This window comes from Lycium ferocissimum, chromosome 7 (genome assembly GCF_029784015.1).
Source record: "Lycium ferocissimum isolate CSIRO_LF1 chromosome 7, AGI_CSIRO_Lferr_CH_V1, whole genome shotgun sequence".
NCBI classification, from domain to species: Eukaryota; Viridiplantae; Streptophyta; class Magnoliopsida; order Solanales; family Solanaceae; genus Lycium; species Lycium ferocissimum.
Window position 1 is genome coordinate 27,899,722 of NC_081348.1, and position 12,773 is coordinate 27,912,494.

The following is a 12,773-nucleotide window of genomic DNA, read 5'->3' on the forward strand; positions in this document are numbered from 1 at the left end:
CTAATACCACAATTTTCAATGGTTAGATTTAACCTAAGGCTTCAAAAATCAATAGTTTCACTTGTCTTCTTCAAACGTTTTTTTCAACTTCAACAAAATCCAACAATGGTGTTCTCAATTTTCTCAAATTAACTAATCCAAATCATTAAAGATAGATAATACAAACTCAATGGAACAGTACCTACTTAATTTGAACCATAAATAAGTAATAGTCTTCAATTTTTCACATACATTGAACGAGAAGATCGGGAACCAGGAAGGATGAGAATAAGTAGGAGGGAGGGAGAAGAAAAAGATAAATTCTAGCAAAATTTTAGTTTTACATGATAAAAAAATTAAACACTGGTCCTTAAGGAGGTTCTCCTATGAAAATTTTTGGGGAAAAGAAAATGAAGAAATTGCATGGTCTGTTCTTCAAATAGGTTGATCTTTAACTTTTGCCCTTTAAAATCGAATTTATGCCTAACGGTGCATAACTTGTGGAGTATTATGATGCGAAACTATAAACTTATGCCTATCAAAAAGTTGTTTGTTATGAGGGATAAAAGTTAAAGACCAACACATAATAGGGCCAAAAGCGCAAATGACCCCAAGAAATTGTGTCGTAGGAAGTCCACTCGAAGCCCAACAAATTTTTCCTTTTGGGCGGCCCGTTTTAATTCACAATCAGGCCCAACGTTGATTGGTTTTTCTTCTACTTTGTCTCTTTAATATAATTATTTCATACCTTACTCCAAGCCAAAATTTGAAGTCTCATCTGAGTGGGTAATAATTAATAAAGTGAAAGTGTAAAATGTTATCAAAATTGGGCAATTTGCAGGATTGCCCTTCGCTGGGGGTGGTCTTTAATTTTTTACCCCTCAAAATGGTGGTCTTTAAATTCTGCCCTTCAGGCAGAATTTGGCCTGCACAGGCAGAACTTAAGGCATAAATTCTTCCTTCAGGCAGAATTTGCATGGGCAGATTTAGGGGTGTTCATGGTTCGGTTTGGGTCGGCTATTGGTTAAAACCATAACCAAACCAATTTAGTCGGTTTTTAAATATCTAAAACCATAACCAAACTAAGTAAAATAATAACCATCGGTTTGGTTATTGTCGGTTTTGTTATAGCCCGTATTTCGCGCGCTCGGACATTCCGAAGAAGTCGTGGAATGTGGAAGGTAAGATCGTTTCCCAAAACTATTTTAATGCGCAAGTGTGTTATCAATATTATTTAGGAATATTGTTGATATGGAATATTGAGAAAGGCTAAGGGCAAGAAGAGAAATTCGCAAAATGGGCCGTGGAAATAATATGAAAGGTTAGGGACAAAATGGTAATATTTAGGAAAGTCGAGGGGCAAAATGGTCATTTCACGAGAAATCAAGAAATCTCTTGGAAAAGGCCATGTGGCCGAATTTAATGAAAAAAAAAAAAGGGGGATTAGTCATCTTTTGGAAATTTGAAGAAAATAAAAGAAAAGTCAAGAAAAGAAAAGAAAATTCTAGAGAAATGGAGGAAGGGGAATCATGTGTCTATATCCATATTTTGAGGGACTTAATTACAAATATATAGAAGTGGTGGTGGACATGTATATATATTTTTATGGGGTCATCTTAATTCAAGAAATGAAAGAAAGAATGAAAGAGAAAAAAAAAAAAAAAGAAGGAGAAAGGAAGATGAGAGTATTCGGCCATGGCACCAAGAATTGGTGCCATGGAAATTCATCAAGAAAAATTCATTTCTTCTAGCTCTCCTACTAATTTGAAGATCCTCTTTAACGTGGTGTAATCGTTGGAGCGAGAAATCATTCGTTCTTGTGAGTTCATAACCTTAGCAAGTAAGAAGACAAGTGGGAAAAGGTATGTGTTCAATCCTCTTTTATATGTGTTATAGATAATTTATGTATATTGATGTATATGGAGATGGACGGAATTCATAGCATATATGTGTGTGTGGAGTATTGGGCCGTGCATGGTTATGTTGTGTAGAAAAGAATGGATTAATTTTATGTTATGGTTGGTTGTTGTTGTAATGTGTAGAAATGGATGAAAAATTCATGAAAACATGGTGGAAAATTGTTGTGGCGAAAGTGATGAAGTTTGGCAAGCTATGATGAATTAGTTTTGTTTAATGTTTTAATTGTTATAGATGATTTACATGTAATAAGGAATGTATAGAGAAGGATGGAAATGCATGGCAATGTGTATGAAGTTGTTGTAACCGAATAGTAGGTGTTTGGTAAGTTAGTGTAAATTGATTTTATTGGATGTTTTAGTTGTTGTCGTTATGGATTATGTGACGTTGAATGAAGAATGTGGTTGAAGTTAATGAATATAGATGATAATGAAATGTGTGGTTGTGGTTAAATTTGAAGGTTTCGGGTGAAGTAGTAGGTTGATTGATTCGACGGAATATTATGCGAATTGAATTGAATTGAATATTGAAGTGTGTGCTAGAATAATTGTTGGTATTGTTCATAGTTTGGCCGGGTTGAATTCCCGGATTGTTGTTAATGGATAAATTGGGCGAGCCATATTCTCGGGGGTGGTATATTTACGGGGGAGATCTTTGCCGAAATTTCGCAGACCATAAGTGAATGTACTTGGAAGGTTAAGACAAGTATATATCGATGAATCTAACGATAGTGTCGGTCTTCTTGAATGTAGACTAACAAGTTGGACGAATAAGCGTAGCTAGTAAGGCGCGCGCAGGTATGTTAAGGCTCGTCCCTTTTCTTTCTATGGCATGAATCATACATTGCGACTTTATGAATGCTTCCATAACGTCCTTGTTTCCAAAGTTAGAAATTATGATTTCAAAGCATGATTTTCTTCTTAAAAGTTCATAAATGTTTTCAAAAATATTCATTTTTCTCCAAAATCCAAGTTTTACGTTTTTGATAGTTTTTATGACTAAAACGACGACTATGGCTTTATGATGACAATGATGATGCGACGATATGAAATGTTAAGCTATTCTTGGATAATGACTATTTTAAAGGTTACTGGATACTTCAAACGCTCATAACTTTCTTATCTTTGAACCGGAATGACCCGAAACTTGTTTTGCGGGCCCAAGTGATACTGGTATTATATTTCCTTGACGGTCTCACCTTATAATGCTCGTTCCTCCAAGGTGGGACACGATGATCCCGATTATTCCATGATGCGATCGGACGTTACCAACTTTATGTCGCTCCGTTTGATACATGACTTTTCTTGGAATCTCATGCATATTACTTATATGATAAATGTATATGATACATGATATTGATGAATGTATATGTATATGGGGAATGGGGAAGACGGCAAATCGTGTCCACCGATTCGGTGGCTTATCATCCGGACGCGGGATGCCGGGACGCGGGATATGGGAGAGCCGTACGCGGCGTACGTTTATGTGATATATATATATATATATATGTAATATGATATACTTGGGACACTGTTGGGGAGGGGGGTGGGAGAGCCGATGAATTCGGCGTCTGTAAATGCGAGTAAAAAGTACCGTTTTCCGAAAGGTATCCGTTTTCTATGTACAAGAATAAGAAACACTGTGCATTGTATGATATGTTGGGATACTGTGGGGAAGGGGGGAGGGAGAGCCGATATATTCGGCGTCTGTACAGATGATTAAAGGATACTGCTTATCTGAAATGTTCTGTCTCTGCATATGTGAATAAGGAACACCGTTTTTCTGAAAAAGTCTAAACATACATGGCAATTGCCGGAAGGCATTCATATGTACAGGTTACTTCTATCCCATGACAAATCCTAAATGTCTAAGATGTTATTATTCATACGTTATGTCTCCTTACTATGTTACTATTCATGCCTTACATACTCAGTACATTGCTCGTACTGACCCCTCTTCTTCGGGGGCTGCGTTTCATGCGCGGTACACACGGACGGAGATAGAAGCCGGGGCGTATGATGTCCCAACGAAGTTGGCAAACTCCATTCATTCGGAGTGTCGCCGAGTCGGCGTGTTATGCTATGATGTCTTGTTCGAAGTTAGAGACTTTGCGGACATAGTCGTGGGTTCGGGAGTCGATGTACTATGATACAAGTTTTGTGCGGTTACATATTTTATTTGATTTAAATGCAATAAAGGAATTTTTCCGCAATCTTAATATGTATACTCGACGTAGAGATTCAAAAAAAAAAAATTTAGTACGTAGTAAGAGCCGGTGGGTTCGCTCGGCTCCCGGTTACGGGGTCGGGTGCCCATCACACCCTAGTAAGATCGGGGTGTGACAAAGTGGTATCGGTCGGTCCAAGGTTGTATCGTGTCGATAGAGTCTTGTTTATGGTGTGAAGTTCGGCCACGTTTATAAACGGAGGCTACGGGGAATTTAGGAATAGTTGACCTTCTTTCGTCAATCGTGCGACGAGCCAAGTTATAGGAAATAAGATTCCTTATACTAATCGTTGACCTCGCAGAGTCGTGTCGAAAAAAAGGTGAGTGATGATATGAAAGGTCGAAAAAAGGTATGATTAGGCCGATATATTTGTTACTGACGGAAGTGTTACACCTCGCATTTTTGCACATTTGAATATCCCGAGTTAATGACGAGAAGTTAAGGGCATGGCCATTTCCCGGTTTGTTTTAGTGCGCAAGTCGCTTATAAATGTTATTGTCATGGAAATTTAAAAACTTGGAATTTTTTATGCATGACTTGTTGAAAAAAAAAAGGTGGGCTATGGCCCACATGGATGCATGTCACAAGTGATTCATCTTTTATGACTTAAGAAAAGAATTCAAGAAAAGGGAAAGAAAAAGGAAAAATCTAGAAAATTGAAGAAAAGTGGAGAAAAAAAAAAAAAAAAAAAAAAAAAAACGTCCAAGGGCTGCACATGATCAGCCATGTGCCCCCTATGTATATATATATAAGTGTGTGTTGTTTCAAGACAAGCAATTCATCATTTTGACCAAAGAAGATTCAAGAAAGGTGGAGAAAAAGAAGGAGAAAGAGCAAGCGGCCATCGAACAAAAATGGTGCCATGGAAAGTGATCAAGAAAAATTATTTTCTCCATGTTTTCATACTAATTGGAGGGTCCTTTATCATGTGGAGTGGTTGTTGGGAGGAGGAAACCATTTGTTTAGCAAAGGAACTCACACGTGTGAAGAAGGCAAGAGGATGAGGTAAAAATCCTCTTTTACATGTTTTATGGATGTTTTGGACATGTTATAATGCATGGAAATGGATGAAAATCATGCTAGGTAGTATGTGGGTGTGTGTGGCCGTGAGTTAGAGTGTTTGTATGCAAGGAGGGAATTTAATCTATTTGGTATTTTAGTTGTTGTTATGAATGGATTGTATGCGTTATGATATGAAGGAATGGATAAAAATCATGAAGCTTGGGCATGTTGAATGTTGGCCGTGTGTATGTGGTTTGATGCAAGTATGATGAACAATTTTATTTAGTGTAATTTAGCATGTTTGTGTGTTGTTGTAGTGTGTAGATAATGAATGAGACTCGTATGGAATTATACATAATGATGTTGTGGCATACCAAGGAATGGACAAATTTTATGTAGTATGTTAGTTGTTGTTTGTTGTGGATTATGTGATGAAAATGAATGTTTGATGGTGCAAATTGAAGATAAGATGGTTGTGGGCTGATTTGGGACATTATGTGATTTCAATATGCTTTCTTGAATTCATGGAGGTAATGTTATAAATGGTGGAATTGTCGATATAGTCGAAAAGTTTGAAAAAAGAATTAAGTCGTTATTGTTTTGTTGAAAATGGAAGGTGTTGGATGAAGTAGTATGTAGATTAAGTTGTTGGAACGTTATGTAAATTGAATCGAAATGAATTGAATATGAATTGAATGTTGTTTGTAAGATTGTTGACATTGTGGCCGAGTTCCATTCTCGGGTTATTGTTGATTGAAATTGGCCAAGTTAAACTTGGTGGCATGGTATATTTACAGGGGAAATGCTTGCCAAAATTTCGGTAGCCAAGTTCATTTAAGAATCCAACTCAAAAGACTTCTAATCAGGTTTGGTAAACATGACCAAATTGTGAATTTTGGCGAGTTTGCAACGTGAAGTAGGTATGTAAGACCTTACTTTCTTTCTTTGGCATGTCCTAGACGTATAGGCTTGATTTCGCGCCTCGGGGACGAAAATATTATTCATTCGGTAATTGAATCAAAAGTGATTGAATAGTGAAAGAAAGGTCGAAACTCGAGACTTGCAAGAATACGTCACTAAGACTTCCATAAGCAACATTATGAGATGTATTATACGGAGGATGACCGAGGCGGGCCCACTATTCCCAAATCCCTTTTTATTGTTACATTAAGCATTTCCATGCTAAGCTAATAAAAGTTTTTGGTTATCGTTCCTACTATCAAATTAGTAGTTGTTTTAACTAAACCTTGGGAGATGGGTGACCCCCGATATGATTTTCTTCTCTCTAAAAGTTTACCGGTGTTTTTCCAAAATACTCAATTTTTCTTTAAAAACCAAGCTTTATAACATCGAAAGTCTAAGGTACCATAGCTTCTACGATGATAATAATGATGCGGTGAATTATATAATATATGGAATGTATATGTGTGCTGCGAAACCCTAAAGATCGCGTCATCCGGAGATGCGCGGCGTGCGTTCCGGATATATATATATATATATATATATATGGTATCGGTGAAGAGACGGAAAATGCAAGACTAAGAAATACCGTGTTCGATTATAGCCTCGGCGGCACATATATATATTTCTATGGCTTATCCCGCGATCTCGTCCGATGTATTGTGTTTACTTAAATACTTTATGGGTTAGTTGATAGTATATATATATATATATATATATATATATATATATATATATATATATATATATATATATATGTATATATATATGTTACGGACGTGATATGATTGTATTGGGACAAAATGGGAAGAAAAGTCCCAACCTAACTCATGTAGTAGAAGTCATATGAGGAAGCGGGCACGAAAATATTAGCGTTAAGACATCGGATTCCAAAACAAAGCCTCGAAGTTAAGCGTGCTCGGTGGGAGGATGGGTGACCCCGCAGAAGTTTGCAGAAATTTTACATATTCGGACATACGAGACAAATGAGAAGCTAAGGTAGCTTAAGGTGAATTCGAGTATATGGAATGTTGAACCCTAAGAGATCGCGTGAGACGAGGGCGAGCCACGGGAATTAGGATAGGCTTGAATAGTGTTTGGAAGTACTTTATGGGTTAGTTGATAGTATATATATATAAATGTATATGACTGTGTAGAATACTTTACATATGATTATATCGCTAAACGGTAAAAGGACACCGAAGTTCGAGTGACGGTAAATAATAAAGGGTACGGGTGCTACAAGGTAAGTTGTTATTGTTCTACCACAAGCTTAAGGCTTGAGGGTCTAATACGGTGATAGTTGGAAAGGAAAGAGAGTGTATTAGTGGAAAACAAAGAGAACAAAGTGTCGAAAGGAGGTGAAAGGTAAGAAACCTCAGTAAAGGAGGCTCCCGAGAGAAATTACCGGCAAAGCGCAAGATTGTTTGGGTAAGGACTCAAAGTAGACATGTGAAAAGGAATAGAAAGTGATAAGAGGAAACAGGAAAGGAGTGTACGAGGTTTGAAGACCGATTTTGATATGCGGAGCGGAAGGAATAGTGACTAAGATAGGGGAATGTGAAGTAGGAAAAAAAAAAGAGAAGAATGATTAAGCTTAGCGACGATATAATAAGACTTTGGCCTTGAAAGATATATGAAGGAATAAATGTACGGCCATACTAGTATGGTTACCATAGGCATGGAAGGATCGATCTGAGAGGGCGATCTAGGAAAGGACGAGATCTATGTGTTAAAAAGGAATAGCATACGGCGCATTGGATCGTTAAGTAAAGATTGCGTACTCGACATGGTTTCCGTGGTGATGAGCGATAACGAAAAAGAGATGGTACGAGAAAGGCAAGGGTAATGTGTCGGTTTAGTAAATTAGAAGACCCATGATATCGAACAAGGACTCATGAAAAAGTCAAGGAATTCGATTATAAGGAAAACGAGGTAAAGGATAAGAAACGGGCATAAAAGAAGGAACAACTATAAGCGGAACCCTCCCGTAATATTATGACGCCCATAAGGTCAGTTGAACATTCGAGGACGAATGTTCTAAAGGGGGGGAGGATGTTATAGCCCGTATTTCGCGCGCTCGGACATTCCGAAGTCGTGGAATGTGGAAGGTAAGATCGTTTCCCAAAACTATTTTAATGCGCAAGTGTGTTATCAATATTATTTAGGAATATTGTTGATATGGAATATTGAGAAAGGCTAAGGGCAAGAAGAGAAATTCGCAAAATGGGCCGTGGAAATAATATGAAAGGTTAGGGACAAAATGGTAATATTTAGGAAAGTCGAGGGGCAAAATGGTCATTTCACGAGTAATCAAGAAATCTCTTGGAAAAGGCCATGTGGCCGAATTTAATGAAAAAAAAAAAAAGGGGGATTAGTCATCTTTTGGAAATTTGAAGAAAATAAAAGAAAAGTCAAGAAAAGAAAAGAAAATTCTAGAGAAATGGAGGAAGGGGAATCATGTGTCTATATCCATATTTTGAGGGACTTAATTACAAATATATAGAAGTGGTGGTGGACATGTATATATATTTTTATGGGGTCATCTTAATTCAAGAAATGAAAGAAAGAATGAAAGAGAAAAAAAAAAAAAAAAAGAAGGAGAAAGGAAGATGAGAGTATTCGGCCATGGCACCAAGAATTGGTGCCATGGAAATTCATCAAGAAAAATTCATTTCTTCTAGCTCTCCTACTAATTTGAAGATCCTCTTTAACGTGGTGTAATCGTTGGAGCGAGAAATCATTCGTTCTTGTGAGTTCATAACCTTAGCAAGTAAGAAGACAAGTGGGAAAAGGTATGTGTTCAATCCTCTTTTATATGTGTTATAGATAATTTATGTATATTGATGTATATGGAGATGGACGGAATTCATAGCATATATGTGTGTGTGGAGTATTGGGCCGTGCATGGTTATGTTGTGTAGAAAAGAATGGATTAATTTTATGTTATGGTTGGTTGTTGTTGTAATGTGTAGAAATGGATGAAAAATTCATGAAAACATGGTGGAAAATTGTTGTGGCCGAAAGTGATGAAGTTTGGCAAGCTATGATGAATTAGTTTTGTTTAATGTTTTAATTGTTATAGATGATTTACATGTAATAAGGAATGTATAGAGAAGGATGGAAATGCATGGCAATGTGTATGAAGTTGTTGTAACCGAATAGTAGGTGTTTGGTAAGTTAGTGTAAATTGATTTTATTGGATGTTTTAGTTGTTGTCGTTATGGATTATGTGACGTTGAATGAAGAATGTGGTTGAAGTTAATGAATATAGATGATAATGAAATGTGTGGTTGTGGTTAAATTTGAAGGTTTCGGGTGAAGTAGTAGGTTGATTGATTCGACGGAATATTATGCGAATTGAATTGAATTGAATATTTGAAGTGTTGCTAGAATAATTGTTGGTATTGTTCATGGTTTGGCCGGGTTGAATTCCCGGATTGTTGTTAATGGATAAATTGGGCCGAGCCATATTCTCGGGGGTGGTATATTTACAGGGGAGATGCTGCCGAAATTTCGGCAGACCATAAGTGAATGTACTTGGAAGGTTAAGACAAGTATATATCGATGAATCTAACGATAGTGTCGGTCTTCTTGAATGTAGACTAACAAGTTGGACGAATAAGCATAGCTAGTAAGGCGCGGCGCAGGTATGTTAAGGCTCGTCCCTTTTCTTTCTATGGCATGAATCATACATTGCGACTTTATGAATGCTTCCATAACGTCCTTGTTTCCAAAGTTAGAAATTATGATTTCAAAGCATGATTTTCTTCTTAAAAGTTCATAAATGTTTTAAAAATATTCATTTTTCTCCAAAATCCAAGTTTTACGTTTTTGATAGTTTTTATGACTAAAACGACGACTATGGCTTTATGATGACAATGATGATGCGACGATATGAAATGTTAAGCTATTCTTGGATAATGACTATTTTAAAGGTTCTGTACTTCAAACGCTCATAACTTTCTTATGCTGAACCGGAATGACCCGAAACTTGTTTTGCGGGCCCAAGTGATGACTGGTATTATATTTCCTTGACGGTCTCACCTTATAATGCTCGTTCCTCCAAGGTGGGACACGATGATCCCGATTATTCCATGATGCGATCGGACGTTACCAACTTTATGTCGCTCCGTTTGATACATGACTTTTCTTGGAATCTCATGCATATTACTTATATGATAAATGTATATGATACATGATATTGATGAATGTATATGTATATGGGGAATGGGGAAGGACAAGCGTGTCCACGATTCGGTGGCTTATCATCCGGACGCGGGATGCCGGACGCGGGATATGGGAGAGCCGTACGCGGCGTACGTTTATGTGATATATATATATGTAATATGATATACTTGGGACAACTTGTTGGGGAGGGGGGGTGGGAGAGCCGATGAATTCGGCGTACGTAAATGCGAGTAAAAAGTACCGTTTTCCGAAAGGTATCCGTTTTCTATGTACAAGAATAAGAAACAACGTGCATTGTATGATATGTTGGGATACGTGGGGAAGGGGGGAGGAGAGCCGATATATTCGGCGTACGTACGGATGATTAAAGGATACGCTTATACGAAATGTTCGTCTCTGCGTATGTGAATAAGGAACACCGTTTTTTTCGAAAAAGTCTAAACATACATGGCAATTGCCGGAAGGCATTCATATGTACGAGTTACTTCTATCCCATGACAAATCCTAAATGTCTAAGATGTTATTATTCATACGTTATGTCTCCTTACTATGTTACTATTCATGCCTTACATACTCGGTACATTGCTCGTCCGACCCCTCTTCTTCGGGGGGATGCGTTTCGTACCGCGCGGTACACCCGAACGGATAGAAGCCGGGCGAGATGATGTCCCAACGAAGTTGGCAAACTCCATTCATTCCGGAGTGTCGCCGAGTCAGCGTGTTATGCTATGATGTCTTGTTCGAAGTTAGAGACTTTGCAGACATAGTCGTGGGTTCGGGAGTCAGTCTGTACTATGATACAAGTTTTGTGCAGTTACATATTTTATTTGATTTAAATGCAATAAAGGAATTTTTCCAGCAATCTTAATATGTATACTCGACGTAGAGATTCAAAAAAAAAAATTTAGTACGTAGTAAGAGCCAGTGGGTTCGCTCGGCTCCGGTTACGGGGTCGGGTGCCCATCACACCCTAGTAAGATCGGGGTGTGACAGGTTTGGTTCGGTTTTTCAATTTATGACTAGCCGTGACAATTCAAATATTCTCTCTCTATATTCTTCAAATTTCTTATGAAGCTCTTTTTTCCTCACGGCCCACAAGGGCGAACTTTCTTGCATATTGAGGAAAGACATGCTAATGGCAATGTAAAATGAAAAGAGATAGTAGGGTTTTACTTTTTATGCTTTCGACTTATTAGAGTTGGGCTTGAATTGTTGACTTGTACTATTCTTTTAAGACATGGGCCTTAAAAATAAGTAGACCAAAATTAAATTAATAATTAAAAGGTATAAAATATCTTTAATTATTTATGAAAAGTTAATATTATACATATAAATAAATAAATTTCATGTATATAATTATCGGTTTGGTTCGGTTATTTATTCGGTTATTTTTTACTATAACCATAACTAAACCAAATATTATCGGTTTTTCAAATTTAAAACCAAACCAAACCAAACCAAACCAAATGTCGGTTTTTTTATTCGGTTTGGTTAAATTTTCGGTTTGGTTTTGGTTTTAACCAAAACTGTGAACAGCCCTAGGCAGATTTGCAAAATTCTGCCCCAATTCTGCCTTGAGGCAGAATTTTGCAAAGTCTGCCTTGCGATTTTTTATTTTTTTTTAACTGAGCTAGGGTTCGAACCCACAACCTTAGGGTGTTAGGCAAGGGGTAAAATTTAAAGACCACCAATTTGAAGGGAAAAAATTAAAGACCACCCCAAATAAAGGGCAATCAGCGGAAAAAAAAAAGATCAAAAATTGTATTCTCCTTCTGACTGTATTATTGCAGTCGAACAAACTAAAGTCATGTTTGTTTCCTCTAAAGCACATTTGTGTTTTATCCTTTTATAACCACTTAATGATTCTCAATCGATATGATTCATTCAAATCTTAATGTTGTAGAAATATTGTCCATTCAAAGATTCATAAAGAGATGACCATTAATCACCACTTTGTCCACTCCACACCGTAGAACTACCACCGCAGAAATGACCATTAACCATTTGGCAAAAACACGGGACGAAAATTGGAAAATTAGCTCTTCAATTATAGTTTTATAGCTCATCCAAAAAATATATTCTGGAAAAAAAAAAAAAAAAAAGATTCAAGTAGCAATTGAAAGTTGATTTTCATTTTATGTAGAACAAATACAACCGAAAAAGACTTCTTATTTCAAATATTTTAATCTTAAAATACTACTTACTATATATATATAAAATTTAAAAACAAACAAGCGGCCCCTAAACTTGATCAAGGGACACCAGTAACAACACGATGTAATTGGGCCACTTAACATATTTCCAAATCGCAAAGAATTTGTTTGGGTTCCACTTGTGCATTACATTGGATCCATAACACTAGCTCATTATTGTCACACATGCTCTCCATCGATACAATCCAGGCTTCTTTTTGACAATCCATTGTTTGTGGGAAAAAAAAAAATCCTTCATGAATCAATTTTCTGTGCTTGATTAACCTGAACGTGAAAAATGTTTT